Source organism: Lolium perenne, chromosome 2, assembly GCF_019359855.2.
Source record: "Lolium perenne isolate Kyuss_39 chromosome 2, Kyuss_2.0, whole genome shotgun sequence".
NCBI classification, from domain to species: domain Eukaryota; kingdom Viridiplantae; phylum Streptophyta; class Magnoliopsida; order Poales; family Poaceae; genus Lolium; species Lolium perenne.
Genome location: NC_067245.2, coordinates 10,638,042 through 10,660,004, shown reverse-complemented (window position 1 = coordinate 10,660,004; position 21,963 = coordinate 10,638,042). Strand labels below are relative to the sequence as shown.

At 42.1% G+C, this 21,963-nt stretch overlaps 1 long non-coding RNA gene across 1 annotated transcript; it reads right to left on the bottom strand.

The window, feature by feature from the left end:
* Positions 1-2,593: 2,593 nt before the first annotated feature.
* On the bottom strand, positions 2,594-5,767 carry LOC127331140 (uncharacterized). Its single transcript, XR_007869631.2, has 3 exons — positions 5,370-5,767; positions 4,116-4,202; positions 2,594-2,829 (listed from the first exon to the last, which is right to left on the bottom strand). It is a non-coding gene; the product is annotated as an uncharacterized lncRNA (long non-coding RNA).
* Positions 5,768-21,963: the final 16,196 nt, after the last annotated feature.

Here is a 21,963-nt window from a genome sequence, read left to right as displayed (position 1 = left end):
ATCTTAATAATTTTGTTGAACTTTGTGAAATGCAAAAGTATAAGGATGTAGATGGGGACATTATAAAACTGAAATTGTTTCCTTTCTCCTTAAGAGGAAGAGCTAAAGATTGGTTGCTATCTTTGCCTAAGAATAGTATTGATTCATGGACTAAATGTAAAGATGCTTTCATTGGAAGATATTATCCTCCTGCTAAAATTATATCTTTGAGAAGTAGCATTATGAATTTTAAGCAATTGGATAATGAAATGTTGCGCAAGCATGGGAAAGAATGAAATCTTTGGTAAAGAATTGCCCTACCCATGGACTAACTACTTGGATGATCATCCAAACCTTTTATGCAGGATTAAATTTTTCTTCAAGGAACCTATTGGATTCAGTTGCTGGAGGTACTTTTATGTACATCACTTTGGGTGCTGCAACAAAGCTTCTTGATGATATGCCGATCAACTACTCTGAATGGCACACTGAAAGGACTCCTCAAGGTAAGAAGGTAAATTCTGTTGAAGAAACCTCCTCCTTGAGTGATAAGATTGATGTTATTATGTCTATGCTTGTTAATGGTAGAACTCATGTTGATCCTAATAATGTTCCTTTAGCTTCATTGGTTGCTCAAGAAGAGCATGTTGATGTGAACTTCATTAAAAATAATAATCTCAACAGCAATGCTTATAGGAATAATTTTTGTAACAACTATAGGCCATATCCTTCTAATAATAGTAATGGTTATCGTAATTTCTATGGTAATTCTTACAACAATAGTAGGAGTGTACCCTTTGGTCTTGAAGTCATGCTTAAAGAATTTATTAGTACACAAACTGCTTTCAACAAATCTGTTGAGGAAAATCTTGGTAAAATTGATGTTCTTGCTTCTAAGGTTGATAGTCTTGCTGCTGATGTTGATCTTTTAAAACTGAAAGTTATGCCTAATGAAACTAAAGATATTAAGTCATTTGCTACAGCAAACTCTATCCAAGTTCGAACTAATGACAATATTAGAATGATGGCTGAATTGCATGCTAGGTGGGAAAGAGAAGAAAAATTTGCTAAAGAGAATAAGGTAGCTAAAGTTTGGACTATTACAACCACTAGTAATGTTGATGCTTCACATATTGCTAAACCTCCTACTATCAATGGTAAAATAATTTGTGTTGGCAATGTTTCTACTTCTAATACAAAGCATGCAAAATTGCCTGAAACTGCTGAAACTGTTAGTGATAAAAGTGCTGAAATTTTTCAGAGTATTGGGGACAATGATCCCATTGCTTTAGATCATAATGGTTTTGATTTTGATAATTGTCATATCTCTGAAGTTATTAAGTTCTTGCAAAAACTTGCTAGAAGTCCTAATGCTTGTGCTATACATTTGGCCTTTACAAAGCATATTACAAATGCTCTCATAAAACCTAGAGAAGATAAATTAAAACTTGAAGCTTCTATTCCTAGGAACTTGGAAGATGGTTGGGAGCCCATCATTAAAATGAAGGTCAATGATTTTGATTGTAATGCTTTATGTGATCTTGGTGCAAGTATTTCTGTTATGCCTAAGAAACTTTATGATATGCTTGACTTGCCACCATTGATATATTGTTATTTGGATGTTAATCTTGCTCATAATTCTATAAAGAAACCTTTGGGGAGAATTGACAATGTTCACATTAAGGTTAACAATAACCTTATCCCCGTTGATTTTGTTGTTTTGGATATTGAATGCAATGCATCTTGTCCTATTATTTTGGGAAGACCCTTTGTTCGAAATGTTGGTGCTATTATTGATATGAAAGAAGGAAATATTAAATATCAATTCCCTCTTAAGAAAGGTATGGAAAACTTCCCTAAAAAGAGAATGAAGTTGCCTTTTGATTCTATTATTAGAACAAATTATGATGTTGATGCTTCTTCTCTTGATGTTACTTGATTTACACTTTCTGCGTCTAGCTGAAAGGTGTTAAAGAAAAGCGCTTATGGGAGACAACCCATTATTTTATTTCTGCAATTTTTGTTTTATATTTGAGTCAAGGTGCTTGTTACTACTGTAGCAATACCTTTGTATCTTTACTTTATTGCATTGTAGTGCCAAGTAAAGTCTTTGATAGAGAGTTGACACTAGATTTGGATTTCTGCGCAGAAACAGATTTTTAGCTGTCACGAATTTGAGCTGTTCTCTCTGTAGGAGAATCTAAAAATTCTGTAAAAATTCATGAGTAATCCTCAGATATGTACGCATCTTTTATTCAATTTGAGCTTCTTCATCTGAGCATGTTAAGTGCCTTGAAAAAATTCGTCTTTACGGACTGTTCTGTTTTAACAGATTCTGCCTTTTATTTCGCATTACCTCTTTTACTGTGTTTGAGTGGATTTCTTTGATCCATTAAATTTCAGTAGCCTTGGGTAATGTCCAGAAGTGTTGGGGATGATTGTGTCCTCACTGAACATGTGAATTTTTGATTATGCACTGTGACGCCCCGAAACCGGTACCATGAGGATTCCAGCGATCCCGCCGAAATTCGCACGATATCGATCCAGAGACGCCCTCCGACACGACGTGTGCGACGAATCACACACGTGATGCCAGAGGAATTAACACGAGCGGTAACATTACAACATGATTACAATAGAGCCCACAAGATACATATATTACAACAACGACTCCAACGAGTCAAGATACAAAAATACAATACAAAGATCCGAATCATACAGAAGATCGAATGCGTCCGAGTACGGACAAGATACAAATTGGACTAAGAGTCCTGTAGATAACCAGTGGTGTCCATAACCCTGCCCAGGCCAAGCCGGAAGGGTAACCTTGCTAACGTCGTCATCTCGTACCTGTCAAAGTCGGGCCATCGGTTGCCGACAAAAGGGAGGAAGCAAAAGAGAAAAAGGAAAGGCGAGAGTAAGTACACATGAACGAACTCCGGCACGTACTTAGCGAGACTAGAAAATGGCTATGCTCGCCGGGCGAGTATAAATATATATCGCCTGGGGCTATATGGTAGGTTTAGCGGCAGCAGAACTATAACCAATAGAGACACGGAACAACATCCGTCTAATCAGAGAAGGTAAGAGAGCGCATAAGGTAACAGATAAATACTACACAAACATAACCCAGCCGATTACACATATCCCCTTCAACAATTGCGAAGAGGCAATGTAAAAGGCACTCAACGGTGGACAAGTTTTATTAGGTAGCCGTTATAGTAATGCTATATTACTACGCAAGTTATTATCAGATTATTAACAACAAGTATAAGGTGTAAGTTGTTCTATGATCAAGCTATACAATTCCAAGTCGTCCATAACCGCGGACACGGCTTATCGATAAGATGTACACCCTGCAGGGGTTGCCCAAATGTAACCATACGCATGCTCGAACCCACTTGCTACAGGTGGAGTCTCACATCAAGACCGTTCCCAATGCAAGATAAAGTTTAATGGGAGCCACCCAACTAAGCTACCCGTGACGAAGTTCGGCCGTACTCCGATACAGACCCAGAGGTTGCGATGGCGTCCAAGGCGGGCACTAACGACCGGCCAAGGATAAGTCGGCACGCAATATGAGTACAGTACAGAATATAAACACCCGAAGGCAACATGAAGTAAATCGTGCATATCGTGCATATGAGCAAATAAAACCAAGGTTGTGGCTCCCAATAAACAGACTCGAGGAAAGGTAGTGGGTGATGGGGGTCCCACTCCCCCACGTACGGGTAGAGCGCTCAATCTCGGAACAGATAACAAGAACTCGGGTCCTAGGGGACATTAGCAAGTCAAAGTTCCGATGCTTTCGCAAAGGGGCTCACAGATGCCTCTGCTTACAATTTTAGTTGTTAACAAATAAGTAAAGCGTGTGTATCTCCAACAACTGATATAGCATGTGATAACCTCCCAACAACCCAACATATCCCGATAACAGATCTGGATAAACATCAGAGCCTAAACACGCCTACGACTCGCAAGGCTCAAACATCAAGCAACGGCTATGGGCGAGGAATGATACATATGGGATTATTATGGTAAACAAGTGGAATAGGACACGTGACTCGATAAAGAATCGCAACATAAGGATAGCAGTGCGAGGGAGAGAGTAAAATAGGTGAAGAGAGAGGGCTCGCCTGTGGAAAGCTGCAGAAGAACTTGTCGGAGAACTCGTCGTATCTCACATCACCACTTCGTGATCCTATCCGGGAAGAAGCAAAGCGCTACAACAAACAACAGATGCACCACTTACTACTACGAAAGAAGAATCGGCATGATCATGATATGATGTGCATGTCATGGCAACGATGATGCGATGCAACTTATCCAAATTAATCGAAGTCGGAACCCGGTCAAGCAAATTAGGTTTGGAGTTGCATTTCTACCGACAATATTAAATATTGATTAGCATGGAAACACATGGCATGGGTGAGCTACTTCAATATTAATCGGAGCGAGGAACCGTAGCCGGTAATTCTCAAATACTCCGCGTTTAATTATTAGGTGTGTTGCAAACTAACACGACACTACATGATGCGAAAAGAAAACTAAGCATATGGATTTCATATTTAGATTCTACACATTTTTCTGATAAGATTTTATATATAACACTTTTAATTTTGAACAACAGATTAGAAAATATAAAATACACATGTTTGCTATTGATATAGAAGGAACATGGTAGACAGAAGGGAATCTGGGAGGTGGCGCATTTGCCTGACGAAACTGAAGTAAAACAGAGACTCGCCAAGAACAGACACGCACTAGATGGATAGTTAGCAGCTAAGCATGCACGCAGGCAGCTGGATCGATTGGTTGTTGATGTACAGCTAGCTGAACCAAGCAGACAAGCAGGTCGATCGTTAGCTAGCTGAGACGTGAAAGATTAGCTAGCAACAAGAGTTGACAAAGGTTGCAAAACAAAAAGTGGTGCCTTGCGTTTGTTGAAAATAGATTTGTATGGACGTTTTTAGAAGCAAACATCAAAAACTTTTAGTTCCAGCCAGTGGAACTAGAACGTGTTAGTGATATGATCTGGGTGCATGTAGTTTTGAGAAGTCCTGAACAACAACAGGTGCTGAACTGAAACAAAAACAAAAGAGAAAAGGTTTGCCATCGTTTTTCCTGAAATATGATCCTGGACTGTCATGAAGAGGTGCAAGGAAACAACAACTGTGATGCAGCTACGGGTTTATTTACACGGAGCAGACAGGTAAACAGCATTTGGAGATAACTGAATATTGACACTGAAAACTGAGACTCCCAGCAACAGCGACAACACCATGGGCGTGCGCTTGTTGAAGGGGCGTGCCCGGGTCAGGACAACGGCCATGGCGACGACTACTGCTACGGAACGAACGGGAAGAGGGTGGAGGCGAGGAGGTTCTCACCCAGGACGAAGATGGCGAGGCGCTCGAGCTCGGGGACGACGGAGATGAAGAAGAGGAAGCAGACGTGCCGGCTCCAGGAAAAAGACGTGGTCGAAGAAGGCGTCCTGGAGCTGCTCCGGCTTCGTGAACTCGGCGAGGAGGAAGATGAGGCCACGTGGGCTCCATCCCCGCGCTCAGTACGGCGAACGACGACGAGGAACGACGGCGCGGCGGCGATCTTTCTCAGGCAAAACTCTGTAACTCAATATGAAATCTCCCTGGTGTTTTTCTCTGAAGCAGCGTTTCATGGAAGAGGGGATGGAAGAGTCAACGATGGCGGCGGGCAAGAGGAAGCAGGCAGCTAGGGTTGGGGGATTGATTTGGAGGGAGATTCCCAGTCTCTCCTCGTGCTCCACCTCACGTAGGACAGCCACAGGAGGAGGCTAACACTCACACTCAGGTTTGGTTTGGGCTGGGTTAGGTACAGTTTAGGATAGGATTCTGTTAGCACTTTTCTTCTTCCTTTTGCTTAATTCCTGTTTTTGAAATAAAACAGATTTTAAACTGTTTTGAATTTGGACAGAGGTGAGAGAGTAGCAATTACAACCATTGCCAAAAACTTTGATACCAAAAATAAAATAGTTTTGTTTATGAGTGCGGATTTTGTACACGTGGGTATGGGTAAGGAAGTAATCTGTACCGTCCAGAAGCAGGTTGCTTTGAGATCTGGAGAAAAGTAATGGAAGAGGAATTCATCTGTGTGCACGTCTTCCGTCGCGTGAGGCTGCTTTTCCCCAGCTTTTACTCCGGTCAACATAGAGATTCTATCCCAGACCAGACAACAGAACGACTGCCGCGGTCGTCACTGCTCACCTCTCCGGGACGCCATTTCCAAGCTCCCCTCAAGTTCCTCCGCCCAGGTTCTCGCTCTCGCCACCGACAAAAAATCAAGCTTTTTTCACCGCCGCCCACCTTGTGCGCTCGTGGCCGCCTCCTTCCTTTGCCCGCCGGTTCGGCTGCTTCGCGTTGAAGCTACCCCGCCTCCCATCCTCTCCGCAGGTGCAGTACGTCGTTGTCGGGTCTCCGTTTCTCCCCACTCCTCCTCTCCTTGCCTTGCTCAGCGAACGGAGGAGCGGACGATGTCGCGCGCGACGGGACGGGAGGAACAGAGTGCTCTCGCGCGAAGTGGCTTCTGGCCTTCAAGCTAGTCCTCATCGCGCCGCCTCCTACAAGTCCTGGATGCTCGTGCGCGAGCCCGGCCTTGTCATGTTGCTGCTGGCGCGGGAGCTGCTCACGCGCTCCGCCTCGGCCGCGGCGGGCTGGAAGAAGCAGCGCATAGAATAATGTCGCCGTCCAAGGCGAAGATGGCGAGGGTGCACGCGCTGTCCGCTTTGGTGGCGGACGCCGACGACATGCTCTTGCTGCTCGACCTGCCTGATTGGCGCTGGACCGCATGCTAGAGGAGTTGTTCCCAGTGTCGCTTGCCGCTATGGCATGCATCTGGTGGGGCTCAGAGACAGCTGCTCCATGGTCAGCCTCTGGGCAAGCCACGAAGGAAATGGGGTCGCGGCGGAGAGCTGGCCGAGACAAACGTTCGTGGTGCGTCGACTGGTCAGGCCATCAGGAAAATTGCCTGACGCCATCTCGCGTACCAGCGACGCCGTGGGCGGGGTGAGCTCGTGGAACAAAAATTGGATGTGGCCACGTCGGTGGTCGTACAATGCACCGGTGAGACGCTCTCCTAGGCTGACATGCTGGTGTCTCCCAGAAGTCGCCGCGGACAGGTGCAACACGGCCGTGCGGCCCGGCATGCTGTTCTTGGGTGGCGGCGGTTCACGACAGAGTAGAAGGCGGCCGGTAAAGAGGAATTTTGTCGGAGCAGCTTGCCAGCACAGCGGAAGCCACTGCGGTGGTGGGCAGCGCCGCTGCTGCGCGGAAGACTCGCCTGGCATCGCTGGAATAAGAAAAAGAGAAGAGAAGGTAGGGAAGTGGAGGCGACGGGAGAGATGAACTGAGAAAGGAGATGGAGAAAAAGCACGTCCCGAGAATCCCGTGTCGCTGTCCAGGGAATCTCGTGCAGTCTGACTGCCTGTATGCCATGTCTGCTGTAAGCAAATGCAAGACTAGTGCACAAGTGAATTCCTCTGACTTTTCTTTTCTCCGGATCTCAAAGCAACATGCAGCTCTGAACGGTAACGATTACTTCCTCACCCATACTTGTGTGTACAAAGTTATTTCCCTTTTGCTTATTTGGGTTTTTGTTAAAAGAATAGACAATGGGGTTTATATAGAAACCATATGAGAGGGAAAAGAAAATAGTTTTTATTTAGAAATAATTTTTATTTGATAAAATATTGTGGATGATGTGATGCATGATGCATGATGATGCATAAAAGGAAAAGAACAAACAAATCTAATAGGGGTGCTACCCGGGGTCGTTACATGCACTAACCCTCTAATGAGATTGTTTTGAGTTTGGTGTGAAGGAAGTTTTCAAGGATCAAGAGAGGAGGATGATATAATATGATCAAGAAGAGTGAAAAGTCTAAGCTTGGGGATGCCCCCGTGGTTCATCCCTGCATATTTCAAGAAGACTCAAGCATCTAAGCTTGGGGATGCCAAGGCATCCCCTTCTTCATCAACAACTTATCAGGTCACCTCTAGTGAAACTATATTTTTATTCCGTCACATCTTATGTGTTTTACTTGGAGCGTCTGTGTGCTTTTATTTCTGTTTATGTTTGAATAAAATCAGATCCTAGCATTCCTTGTGTGGGAGAAAGACACGCTCCGCTTTTTCCTATTGAACACCGGTGTTCTTAGTTTTACTTTTAATGTTCATGGCGAAAGTTGAAAGCCGCTTCATTTATTGCTATTTGTTTGGAAACAGAAAATGCTTCATGTGGTAATTGGTATATTGTTTTGAATAATTTGATACTTGGCAATTGTTTTGAGCTCTCAAGTAGATCATGTTTAAGCTCTTGCATCATGTGGTTTAAACCTATTTGTGGAGAACTACCGTAGAGGTTGTTGAAATTTGGTTTGCATGATTGGTCTCTCTAAAGTCTAGATATTTTCTGCTAAAAGTGTTTGAGCAACAAGGAAGACAGTGTAGAGTCTTATAATGCTTGCAATATGTTCTTATGTAACTTTTGCTGTACCGGTTCATACTTGTGTTTGCTTCAAACAACCTTGCTAGCCAAAGCCTTGTACTAAGAGGGAATGCTTCTCGTGCATCCAAAACCTTGAGCCAAAACCTATGCCATTTGTGTCCACCATAACTACCAACTATGTGGTATTTTTTCTGCCATTCCAAAGTAAATTGCTTGCGTGCTACCTTTAAAAAATTTATTCCTTGTCTTTGCAATACATAGCTCATGGGAAAGTACCCTAAAAACTATTGTAGTAAAGAATATGTCGCTTATATCTTAGTTCTTATAAGTAGCTTGTTGAGCGGTAACCATTTTTCTGGGGACGCCATCAACCTGTCACACCTTTGTTGAATATCATGTGAGTTTCTATGCATGTTCGTCTTGTCTAAAGTAAGGGAGATTTGCCATGAGTTAAATGGTTTGAGTATGCATATTGTTAGAGAAGAACTTTGGGCCTCCAACCAAAGCCATGTACCATGGTGGAAGTTTCAGCTTGGACATTAATCCTCAAATCTCTTATGAGAATATTATCTGTTGTTGAATGCTTAAAGCATAAAAGAGTTATCTATTTTTTATGTTGTCCCGGTATGGATGTCCTCAAGTTGAGATCTATCAAAAATGAGAAATCAAATGCGATATATCTCCTTGGACCTTTGTACAGGTGACATAGAGGTACCCCTTTGTGACACTTGGTTGAAACATATGTAATGCAATGATAATCCATGGAAATCCGAGCTAATTAGGACAAGGTGCGAGCACTATTGGTATTCGATGCATGAGGCTTGCAACTTATAGGATGTTTTATGCATAACACATATGAATTATTACTACCGTTGACAAAATTGTTTCCATGTTTTCAAAATAAAAGCTCTAGCACATGAGTAATCCCTGCTTCCTTCTGCGAAGGGCCTTTATTTTACTTTATGTTGAGTCAGTTTACCTACTTCTTTCCATCTTAGAAGCAAACACTTGCATGTGTCAACTGTGTGCATTGATTCTTACATACTTGCTTATTTGCACTCATCATATTACTTTGTGTTGACAATTATCCATGAGATATACATGTTGAAAGTTGAAAGCAACTGCTGAAACTTAAATCTTCCTCTGTGTTTCTTCAAAACCTTCTATTAAGAATCTATTGTTTTATGAGTTAACTCTTATGCAAGACTTGTTGATGCTTATCTTGAAAGTACTATTCATTAAAAGTATTTGCTATATGATTCAGTTGTTTAGTCATTATCTTTACCATTGCTTTGAATCACTTCATTCATCTCATATGCTTTACAATAGTATTGATCAAGATTATGATGGTAGCATGTCACTTCAGAAATTATCCTTTTTATCGTTTACCTACTCGAGGGCGAGTAGGAACTAAGCTTGGGGATGCTTGATACGTCTCAAGCGTATCTATAATTTCTTATGTTCCATGCTAGTTTTATGACAATACTCACGTGTTTTATATACACTTTATATCATTTTTATGAATTTTCCGGCACTAACCTATTAACAAGATGCCGAAGCGCTCGCCTCGTTTTTTTCTGTTGTTTTTGGTTTCAGAAATCCTACACAGGAAATATTCTCGGAATTGGACGAAACAAAACCCACGGTCTTATTTTCCACGGAGCCTTCCAAAACACTGAAGAGGAGACGAAGAGGGGCCACAAGGAGGCCACACCATAGGGGGGCGCGGCCCAACCCCTGGCCGCGCCGCCATATGGGGTGGGCCCCTCAGGCGTCCCCCGACTCTGCCCCTTCGCCTATATAATCCTTTCGTCGCGAAAACCCTAGTACCGAGAGCCACGATACGAGAAAAGTTACTGAGACGCCGTCGCCGCCAATCCCATCTCGGGGGATTCTGAAGATCGCCTCCGGCACCCTGCCGGAGAGGGGAATCATCACCGGAGGGCTCTACATCACCATGCCCGCCTCCGGACTGATGTGTGAGTAGTTCATCCTTGGACTATGGGTCCATAACAGTAGCTAGATGGTTGTCTTCTCCTATTGTGCTATCATGTTTAGATCTTGTGAGCTGCCTATCATGATCAAGATCATCTATTAGTAATGCTACATGTTGTGTTTATTGGGATCCGATGAATATGGAATACTATGTCAAGTTGATTATCGATCTATCATATATGTGTTGTTTATGATCTTGCATGCTCTCCGTTGCTAGTAGAGGCTCTGGCTAAGTTGATACTTGTAACTCCAAGAGGGAGTATTTATGCTCGATAGTGGGTTCATGCCTCCATTGAATCTGGGACAGTGACAGAAAGTTCTAAGGTTGTGGATGTGCTGTTGCCACTAGGGATAAAACATCAATGCTTTGTCTAAGGATATTTGTGTTGTTTACATTACGCACACTACTTCATGCAATTGTCTGTTGTTTGCCACTCAATACTGGAAGGGGTGCGGATGCTAACCCGAAGGTGGACTTTTTAGGCATAGATGCATGCTGGATAGCGGTCTATGTTCTTTGTCGTAATACCCTAAGTAAATCTCATAGTAGTCATCATGATATGTATGTGCATTGTTATGCCCTCTCTATTTGTCAATTGCCCAAGTTAATTTGTTCACCCAACATGTTATTTATCTTATTGGAGAGAGACCACTAGTGAACTGTGGACCTCGGTCCATTCTTTTACATCTGAAATACAACCTACTGCAATCATTGTTCTCTATTGTTCTTTGCAAGCAAACATCATTCTCCACACCATACGTTTAATCCTTTGTTTACAGCAAGCTGGTGAGATTGACAACCTCACTGTTAAGTTGGGGCAAAGTATCTTGATTGTGTTGTGCGGGTTCCACGTTGGCGCCGGAATCTCTGGTGTTGCGCCGCACTACACTCCTTCACCAACAACCTTCACGTGGCCTTCATCTCCTACTGGTTCGATAAACCTTGGTTTCTTACTGAGGGAAAACTTGCTGTTGTACGCATCATACCTTCCTCTTGGGGTTCCCAACGGACGTGTGCTTTACCGTCACAAGGAGCAACTTCCTGGCGCCGTTGCAAGAACCGTCACGCGCTAGCAGCATCGAGCAGGTTCCTCAACGTTTCAAACGTGGCATGAGATCGAAAGAAAAAGGCAAGTGATCAAATATTAGGAGCCAAAAATAATTCAAGAAAAGAAACTTGATAGTACATAGAGGATGATATGCGGGTCCCATTTAGCAGCAGCGGTATCACCGTTTGTGAGGTGGCACGGGATCGAAAGAAAAAGGCAAGTGACCAAATATCAGGTGCGAAAAAAATCCAAGAAAAGAAACTTTTATTGTACATAGAGGATGACATGCGGGTCCCATTTAGCAGCGGCGGTATCTCCGTTTGAGAGGCAGCATGGGATCGAAAGAAAAAGGCAAGTGACCAAATATCAGATGCCAAAAAAATCCAAGAAAAGAAAGTTTTATAGTACATAGAGGATGACATGTGATACGTCCAAAACGTATCTACTTTCCCGAACACTTTTGCTATTGTTTTGCCTCTAATTTGTGTATTTTGGATGCAACTAACACGGACTAACGCTGTTTTCAGCAGAAGCGTTTACAGTGTCTCGTTTTTGTGCAGAAATCCAACTTTCAGGAAAATCCTCGGAATTTATGCGAAAGGTCTTATTTTTCCAGAAGATTGACGGAGCCAGAAGGGCGAGCCAGGTGGAGGCCCGAGGGCCCCACACACTAGGGTGGCGCGGCCCAGGAGGGGGGCGCGCGGCCCTAGCGTGTGGCCCCCTCGGCCGGCCTCCGACGCCCTCCTTTGGACTACTTAACGCCTTCGACCTAAAAACGCACGGAGAGAAGTCGAAGTCGCCAGAAACCCTCCAGAACGCCGCCACATCGCGAAACTCCGTCTCGGGACCAGAAACTCCGTTCTGGCACTCCGCCGGGACGGGGAATTGGAGGAGATCATCGCCATCATCACCACCGACGCCTCTCCATCGACCAGCCATGTTTCCCCCATCCATGTGTGAGTAATTCCCCCGCTGTAGGCTGAAGGGGATGGTAGGGATTGGATGAGATTGGTCATGTAATAGCATAAGATTATTAGGGCATAGTGCCTAGTGTCCGTAATTTGTACTTTGATGATATTGTTGCAACTTGTTATGCTTAATGCTTGTCACTAGGGCCCGAGTGCCATGATCTCAGATCTGAACATGTTATCAATTCATGATGATATTCATTGCTTTATGATCTTACCTGCAAGTTGTATACACATGTCGCTGTCCGGAACCAAAGGCCCCGAAGTGACAGAAATCGGGACAACCGGAGGGGATGGCGGTGATGTGAGGATCACATGTGTTCACGGAGTGTTAATGCTTTGCTCCGGTGCTCTATTAAAAGGAGTACCTTAATTTCCAGTAGATTCCCTAGAGGCCCGGCTGCCACCGGCTGGTAGGACAAAAGATGTTGTGCAAGTTTCTCATTGCGAGCATGTACGACTAAATATGGAACACATACCTATGGATTGCTTTGTACTTGGACACCGTTTTATTATTATCTGCAAATGCTCTGCTTTGATTGTTACATGAGTTTCTCTCATCCATGCAACGCCCAAATCGAACAAGAAAATGAAAAGTGTTTTTGGTCTTTTTGTGTTTTAGGAAAGAAACAAAGCAAAAACAAGAAAAGTCACATAAACACAAAGCAGCAGGAATTCGTCAAACTTGACAACAGTACAGTAATCGATTTTTAAGAAATTCTTCCGTTGCCCAAATCGAAAAGTGTTCAACTAATGAAAGTTAGATAACAACCTGGGGAACATGCACAAAAATTGGCTTCGCAAAATAATGCTCTGGCTGTTTTTGACAATTTTTTTGCTAACAGTCCAGAATCTGTTTTCAATCAGCACTTCCCCAAATATCATCTCCCTCTTATTAGAAAACCACTTAAAGAAGCAAAACAAGTATATACAAGTATCCAGCAATCATAATATGCAAAGAATGAGTGATGCCGGTATACCTCCCCCAAAGCTTAGGCTTTTGGCCTAAATGGAGATCAATCCCATGGTGCCCATGAAGTAGCACCTCCGTAGTACGACGCAGATGGATCATATTCCGGGTATGTGCTAGAAGAAGCACCCGGATACGTGACGGTGTAGTCGTAGGAGGGCTCGGCGTCCTCGGAGTCATGCTGCTGGTGGAAGCCTTGTATCTTCATTTTCTCATCCACCTCCTCCTTAGAGCGCGACCATGGTTTCCTGTCAACACTGAACAAATCTGGCTGTGGCAAAGGGATTTCCCTCTCATCCCCGTCAGCAAACAACATTCTATAGACCATATTATCTGAACTAGAGTCAGCTGTAACAAATTGATGACTCTTCATAGCAATAATATCAAGCCTTATAGGAGTTAATGGCACATCAGTAGGGTCAAGAGGAAATTTTAGATGTGCTAAAATGCGTGATGCATTAATTCCTCAAAAAATAGGCCCCTTGCTAGACAAGCGGCGAGCAATAAGAGCACCAAGATGATAAGGTGTCTCTCCAGTGAGTGCAACAATTAAGAAAGCAAGATGATAGCTAGAAATATTGCTAGTGTTCTCCCTACCAAGAATGCTAGTAGCAAGGTAATAAGCAAAATACTTAATGGCGGGGAGTTGGATATTTCTTATCTTGCCACGCTGAATGGTGCGGCAATCATCGTTGGTGATCTCTCGATAGAGCTCAAGCAAAGCCCTGGGATTGTCCTCGATCCTCTTTGCTGTACCTACAGGGGCAATACCCAATGCAGCACAAAAATCTTTCAACTTCATAGTAATAGCCTTACCATAGATCTTGAATGCAACTGTCGGGTGGAAGTGCTTGTTGTTGAACTTAAAGCTCTCCACAAAGATTTTAGTGAGCATATAGTATTGCTCCCTTTCATCTTCCATATAGGTGGTTAAACCCGCCTTACCAACGAGGGTCAAGAAATCATCCAGCAACCCTGCATTACTCAAAAATTTATAACACGGGAAAGATGAAGCGTTAGGGACTCCAGTGTCCTCTTCGGGCTCGAAGCTTGGCGCGATGACATCCTCATTATAGGATTTCCTGAATCGAGTAGCGGTCCTAGAGGGCCTTCCAGTGCTTGTAGTCTCTCTCTCAAACACTTCTCCAAAGTTATAATTATCCATCTCCCTTTTCTGAAATTTTTCAACAATCATTATAAAATTTTATTTGGTGACATATAATTGAGGGAAACTACTATAGGAACTTGCTAGAGTACTAATCATGCATCAAAACTAGTTTTTGCAACTTAGAACAAGCATGCAAGCTCACTAAACATGTTACCTACAGCAGCAAAATATTCAAGATATACTCAACCAAACAAAATTCTACTTGGATAATCGGAGGAGTCACATACCAAGGAGCAAATGTGCCAAATTTCAGGAAGAAATCTGGGCTGAGCAAAGAGATCGAAAAATCTAGAGTTCTTGAGCAGAAACGCGAGTGGGAGGAAACTGGTGCGAGCTTTTTCGGGATAGAGAAGAGAATGGGAGGAAGAGATGAAGTGGTGGGGTAAAGGGGGGCCCACACGCCAGGGTGGCGCGTCCCCCTTGCTGGCCGCGCCAGCCTGTGGAGTGCCACCCTGGGGTGCCCCACTGGTCATCCCCAGGTGCTCCCAGGTGCATCTTCGAAAAATAGGACCAACGGTATAATTTTTGTGAATTTTTGAAAACTTTGAAAAATGCACATTTCTGGGTATTAATTTTATTATTACTGGGCAGGAAAAGATTTTTGAAATCTCTATACAACTAAAGAACTTTGCAAAACAAAAGTGCTACAGCAAATAGAACAAGTGGAGGAAGAAAGAGATGATGTTTAACTTCTCTATGCATATAAAATGAATTTGTTAACAAGGTTGATCAAGTCTTGCCACCAAATAAATTTTACATAACATATGAAGAAATAAACCTCAAATCAATCATGTTACCTTGTATTGAATTGATATGGATCCAATCATAAGATTTTGATATCCTTCTTTAGGCTCATATATAGGACAATCAATAGTCCCAACTTTGATAGTTCTCACATTAGAAATAGTATTAACTCCACATACTTTATCAATCCTCTTGGGGAAATAGACGGTATGTTCCTTATCATCAACATTGAAAGTAACCTTCCCTTTATTGCAATCAATAACAGTCCCTGCAGTGTTAAGAAAAGGTCTCCCAAGAATAATAGACATATTATCATCTTCAGGCATTTCCAACACAACAAAATCAGTTAATATCAAGCAATTAGTAGTAACTTGAACAGGAACATCCTCACATATACCAACAGGAATAGCAGTAGATTTATCAGCCATTTGCAAAGATATATCAGTAGGTATCAACTTATCTAAATAAAGTCTCTTGTAAAGATAAAAAGGCATAACACTAACACCGGCTCCCAAATCACATAGAGCAGTTCTAACATAATTATTCTTAATAGAGCAAGGAATGGTCGGTATACCTGGATCGCCCAACTTCTTTGGAACTTTACCATTGAAAGAGTAATTAGCAAGCATAGTGGAAATCTCCTCAGTAGGAATTTTCCTTTTGTTAGTGACAATATCTTTCATGTACTTGGAATAAGGAGGCAATTTAATAGCATCAGTCAAAGGGATTTGCAAGAATAAAGGTTTCATCCAATCGCAAAATTTATTATAGTGTTCTTCTTCCTTTGATTTTAGTTTCTTAGCAGGAAAAGGCATTTGCTTTTGAACCCACGGCTCTCTTTCATTACCATGTTTCTTAGCAATAAAATCTTCTTTAGTATACTTTTTATTTTTAGCATGCTTTTCAGGTTCATCTTCAACCTCTTCTTTATCAGAAGCATCATTCTTATCATTATATTTATCATGTTCATTACCACTTTCAGTTTCAGCATCAGAAATAGAAATACTATTAGGATCATTAACAGGTTCAGAGGATTCTACAACATTTTTATGTTTCTTCTTCTTTTCCTTCGAAGGTGCACTAATTTCTTTAGTTCGTTGAGAATCTTGTTCAACTCTTTTAGGATGCCCTTCAGGATATAGAGGATCCTGAGTAGAAACACCGCCTCTAGTTGTTACTTCATAAGCATGTTTTTCTTTAGTATTATTTTTCAACAAGTCATTTTGCACTTTAGTGAGTTGATCAATTTGAGTTTGAATCATATGAAAATGTTTAACAATCATCTTAACATCATTGGAGGTTCTCTCCACAATATCATGCAATTCACTAATAGCTTGAGAATTTTCCATCAGATGATTCTCTACTCTCATATTAAAATTTTCTTGCTTAACAATATAATTATCAAACTCATCTAAGCATTGAGCAGGAGGTTTTGAATACGGAATATCTTCCCTAGTAAAGCGTTGAAGGGAGTTTACCTCAATCATGGATGAAGGGGGAATTATCTCGCATAAATCTTTTATGGGAGGTAAGTTTTTCACATCTTCGGATTTAATACCTTTCTCCTTAAGAGACTTCTTGGCTTCCCTCATATCTTCATCATTTAATTTAATCAAACCCCTCTTCTTCAATATTGGTGTCGGAGTTGGTTCAGGTGTAGTCCAATCATCATGATTCCGGCCTATTTTAGCCAATAATTCTTCAGCTTCGTCTGGAGTTCTTTTCCTGAAAACACAACCAGCACAACTATCCAAATATGCCCTAGACTCAACGGTTAGTCCACTATAGAATATATCAAGTAAATCATGCTTTTCCAAATCATGTCCAGGTCGAGCTCTGATAAGAGAACAAAATCTTGCCCAAGCTTCAGGAAATTTCTCTCCATCTTCCTGGTCAAAGCTATAAATTTTCTGTAAAGCAGCCTGTTGAGCACTAGCAGGAAAGTATTTTCGAAAGAAAACATTAAGCAAATCACCTGGACTTTTAATAGAACCAGGAGGCAAATTATTATACCAAGTTTTGGCATCATCCTTTAATGAGAAAGGAAAAATTTTAGCATCAAAATAAGTACGCATCTTGACATCATCAGAAAACAAGCTACTCATAGAAGAAAGTTCATTCATATGTTCTACAACACTTTCTTTTTCAGTGCCACAAAAGGGTGCTTTCTCTACAATAGCTATATGAGATAGATCAAGAGAAAAATCATAATCTTTATCCTTAATGTTTATAGGAGATGTGGCAAATTTAGGATCAGGAGATAACTTATATCTAACAGTACGTTGTGCGAGAAACTTTTTAATTTTTCTTGCATCAGTAATAGCATTGCATTTATCAATAAAATCAGCATTAAGCTCCACATAATCCTCATCAGGATCATCACTAGAATAATCAACAGACTCAGGTGAACTAACAGGTGTAACAGCATTTTCATCAGGAGTTTCAGTATTTTCAATTTGTCTAGACCTAGCAATTGTAGCATCTAGAAAAGATCCCAATGAACCACTATCATCAAGCACAGCAGAAACATTATCAATATTATAAGAGTTTTCAGATTCAGCAGAAGTACCAGCAAGTGAAGCTTGCGGCGGTGAAACAAGTTGACTTATCACAGATGGTGAATCAAGAGCAGCAGAGGTACTCAGAGTTGTACCTTTTCTTGTAGTGGATGGTAATATGGCGACTTTAGGATCGCGAGATTTACCCATGATGGAGAATTTGCAGCGAGCAATATCAATCCAAGTGAACTTCCAAATAAGGCTATGCTCCCCGGCAACGGCGCCAGAAAATAGTCTTGATAACCCACAAGTATAGGGGATCGCAACAGTCTTCGAGGGAAGTAAAACCCAATTTATTGATTCGACACAAGGGGAGACAAAGAATACTTGAAAGCCTTAACAGCGGAGTTGTCAATTCAGCTGCACCTGGAAACAGACTTGCTCGCAAGAGTTTATCAGTAGTAACAGTTTATAGCAGTAGCAGTAGTGAAATAACAACAACAGAGTAACAGAGACAACAGTAGTGATTTTAGTAAACAGCAGGATTAAAATACTGTAGGCACATGGATGGATGAACGGGCGTTGCATGGATGAGAGAAACTCATGTAACAATCAAAGCAGGGCATTTGCAGATAATAATAAAACGGTGTCCAAGTACAAAGCAATCCATAGGCATGTGTTCCGTATATAGTTGTACGTGCTCGCAATGAGAAACTTGCACAACATCTTTTGTCCTACCAGCCGGTGGCAGCCGGGCCTCTAGGGAATCTACTGGAAATTAAGGTACTCCTTTTAATAGAGCACCGGAGCAAAGAATTAACACTCCGTGAACACATGTGATCCTCACATCACCGCCATCCCCTCCGGTTGTCCCGATTTCTGTCACTTCGGGGCCTTTGGTTCCGGACAGCGACATGTGTATACAACTTGCAGGTAAGATCATAAAGAAATGAATATCATCATGAATTGATAACATGTTCAGATCTGAGATCATGGCACTCGGGCCCTAGTGACAAGCATTAAGCATAACAAGTTGCAACAATATCATCAAAGTACCAATTACGGACACTAGGCACTATGCCCTAACAATCTTATGCTATTACATGACCAATCTCATCCAATCCCTACCATCCCCTTCAGCCTACAGCGGGGGAATTACTCACACATGGATGGGGGAAACATGGCTGGTCGATGGAGAGGCGTCGGTGGTGATGATGGCGATGATCTCCTCCAATTCCCCGTCCCGACGGAGTGCCAGAACAGAGTTTCTGGTGCCGAGATGGAGTTTCGCGATGTGGCGGCGTTCTGGAGGGTTTCTGGCGACTTCCACTTCTCCCCGTGCGTTTTTAGGTCGAAGGCGTTAAGTAGTCCAAAGGAGGGCATCGGAGGCCGGCCGAGGGGGCCACACGCTAGGGCCGCGCGCCCCCCTCCTGGGCCGCGCCACCCTAGTGTGTGGGGCCCTCGGGCCTCCACCTGGCTCGCCCTTCTGGCTCTGTCAATCTTCTTGAAAAATAAGACCTTTCGCATAAATTCCGAGGATTTTCCTGAAAGTTGGATTTCTGCACAAAAACGAGACACCAGAACAGTTCTGCTGAAAACAGCGTTAGTATGTGTTAGTTGCATCCAAAATACACAAATTAGAGGCAAAACAATAGCAAAAGTGTTCGGGAAAGTAGATACGTTTTGGACGTATCACCCGTCATCCATCCCTGTGCATACAGTATTTTAATATTGTTGTTTACTAAAATCACTACTGCTATCTGTGTTACTCTGCTGCTGTTATTTCACTACTGCTACTGCTAAAAACTGTTACTACTGATAAAATCTTGCGAGCAAGTCTGTTTCTAGGTGCAGCTGAATTGACAACTCCGATGTTAAAGCTTTCAAGTATTCTTTGTCTCCCCTTGTGTCAAATCAATAAATTGGGTTTTACTTCCCGCGAAGACTGTTGCGATCCCCTATACTTGTGGGTCATCAAGACTATTTTCTGGCGCCGTTGCCGGGGACCTGAAGAAAAGTTACACCCCAGAGATTGCCAACTCCCACGGCAACAGCTTAGTTTCTGGCGCCGTTGCCGGGGAGCATAGCTTTATTTGGAAGTTCACTTGGATTGATATTGTTCGCTGCAAATTCTCCATCATGGGTAAATCTCGTGATCCTAAAGTCGCCATATTACCATCCACTACTAGAAAAGGTACAACTCTGAGTACCTCTGCTGCTCTTGATTCACCGTCTGTGATGAGTCAACTTGTTTCACCGCCGCAAGCTTCACTTGCTGGTACTTCTGTTGAATCTGAAAACTCTTATAATATTGATAATGTTTCTGCTGTGCTTGATGATAGTGGTTCATTGGGATCTTTTCTAGATGCTACAATTGCTAGGTCTAGACAAATTGAAAATACCGAAACTCCTGATGAAAATGCTGCTACACCTGTTAGTTCACCTGAGTCTGTTGATTATTCTAGTGATGATCCTGATGAGGATTATGTGGAGCTTAATGCTGATTTTATTGATAAATGCAATGCTATTACTGATGCAAGAAAAATTAAAAAGTTTCTCGCACAACGTACTGTTAGATATAAGTTATCTCCTGATCCTAAATTTGCCACATCTCCCATAAACATTAAGGATAAAGATTATGATTTTTCTCTTGATCTATCTCATATAGCTATTGTTGAGAAAACACCCTTTAGTGGTACTGAAAAAGAAAGTGCTGTAGAACACATGATTGAGCTGTCTACTCTGAGTAGCTTGTTTTCTGATGATATCAAGATGCGTACTTATTTTGTTGCTAAATTTTTTTCCTTTCTCATTAAAGGATGATGCTAAAACTTGGTATAATAATTTGCCTGGTTCTATTAAAAGTCCAACTGATTTGCGTGTTGTTTTTTCTTTCGAAAATAATTTCCTGCTAGTGCTCAACATATTGCTTTGCAGAGAATTTATAATTTTGACCAGGAAGATGGAGAGAAATTGCCTGAAGCTTGGGCAAGATTTTGCTCTCTTATCAGAGCTCGACCTGAACATGATCTGGAAAAGAATGATCTACTTGATATATTTTATAGTGGACTAACCATTGAGTCTAGGGCATATTTGGATAGTTGTGCTGGTTGTGTTTTCAGGAAAAGAACTCCAGACGAAGCTGAAAAATTATTGGCTAAAATAGGCCGGAATCATGATGATTGGATTACACCTGAACCAACCCCGACACCAATATTGAAGAAGAGGGGTATGATTAAATTAAATGATGAAGATATGAGGGAAGCCAAGAAATCTTTAAGGAGAAAGGTATTAAATCCGAAGATGTGAAAAACTTACCTCCCATAGAAGATTTGTGCAAGATAATTCCCCCTTCATCCATGATTGAGGTAAACTCCCTTCAACGCTTTACTAGGGAAGATATTCCGTATTCAAAACCTCCTGCTCAATGCTTAGATGAGTTTGATAATTATATTGTTAAGTAAGAAAATTTTAATATGAGAGTAGAGAATCATCTGATGGAAAATTCTTAAGCTATTAGTGAATTGCATGATATTGTGGAGAGAACCTCCAATGATGTTAAGATGATTGTTAAACATTTTCATATGATTCAAACTCGAATTGTGTTATCACCAGAATTTGACCAAGTCAGAGGTGGGCCGCGATCAGAGATGGGTTTGAAGATTATATATTGAAGAATGTACGTGAATCGGCCTTGTTTAGCAAGTTTGGGCTAGTTTGCCCTTGTATCTGTAACATAGTAGGATACGTGTCGATGAAGTTAGAGTTGGGCCCATGCCCGGTTGGGACTATTCCCACGATTAGAGAGTCTACGGACTATAAATATGTATCTAGGGTTTATGGAATAAACAACAACCAACGTTCACCCAACAAATCAATCTCGGCGCATCGCCAACTCCTTCGTCTCGAGGGTTTCTACCGGTAAGCGACATGCTGCCTAGATCGCATCTTGCGATCTAGGCAGCACAAGCTCCACGTTGTTCATGCGTTGCTCGTACTGAAGCCTTTTTGATGGCGAGCAACGTAGTTATCATAGATGTGTTAGGGTTAGCATAGTTCTCCGTATCATATGCTTGCGTAGTGCAACCCCTAGCATATCTCGCCGCCCTTA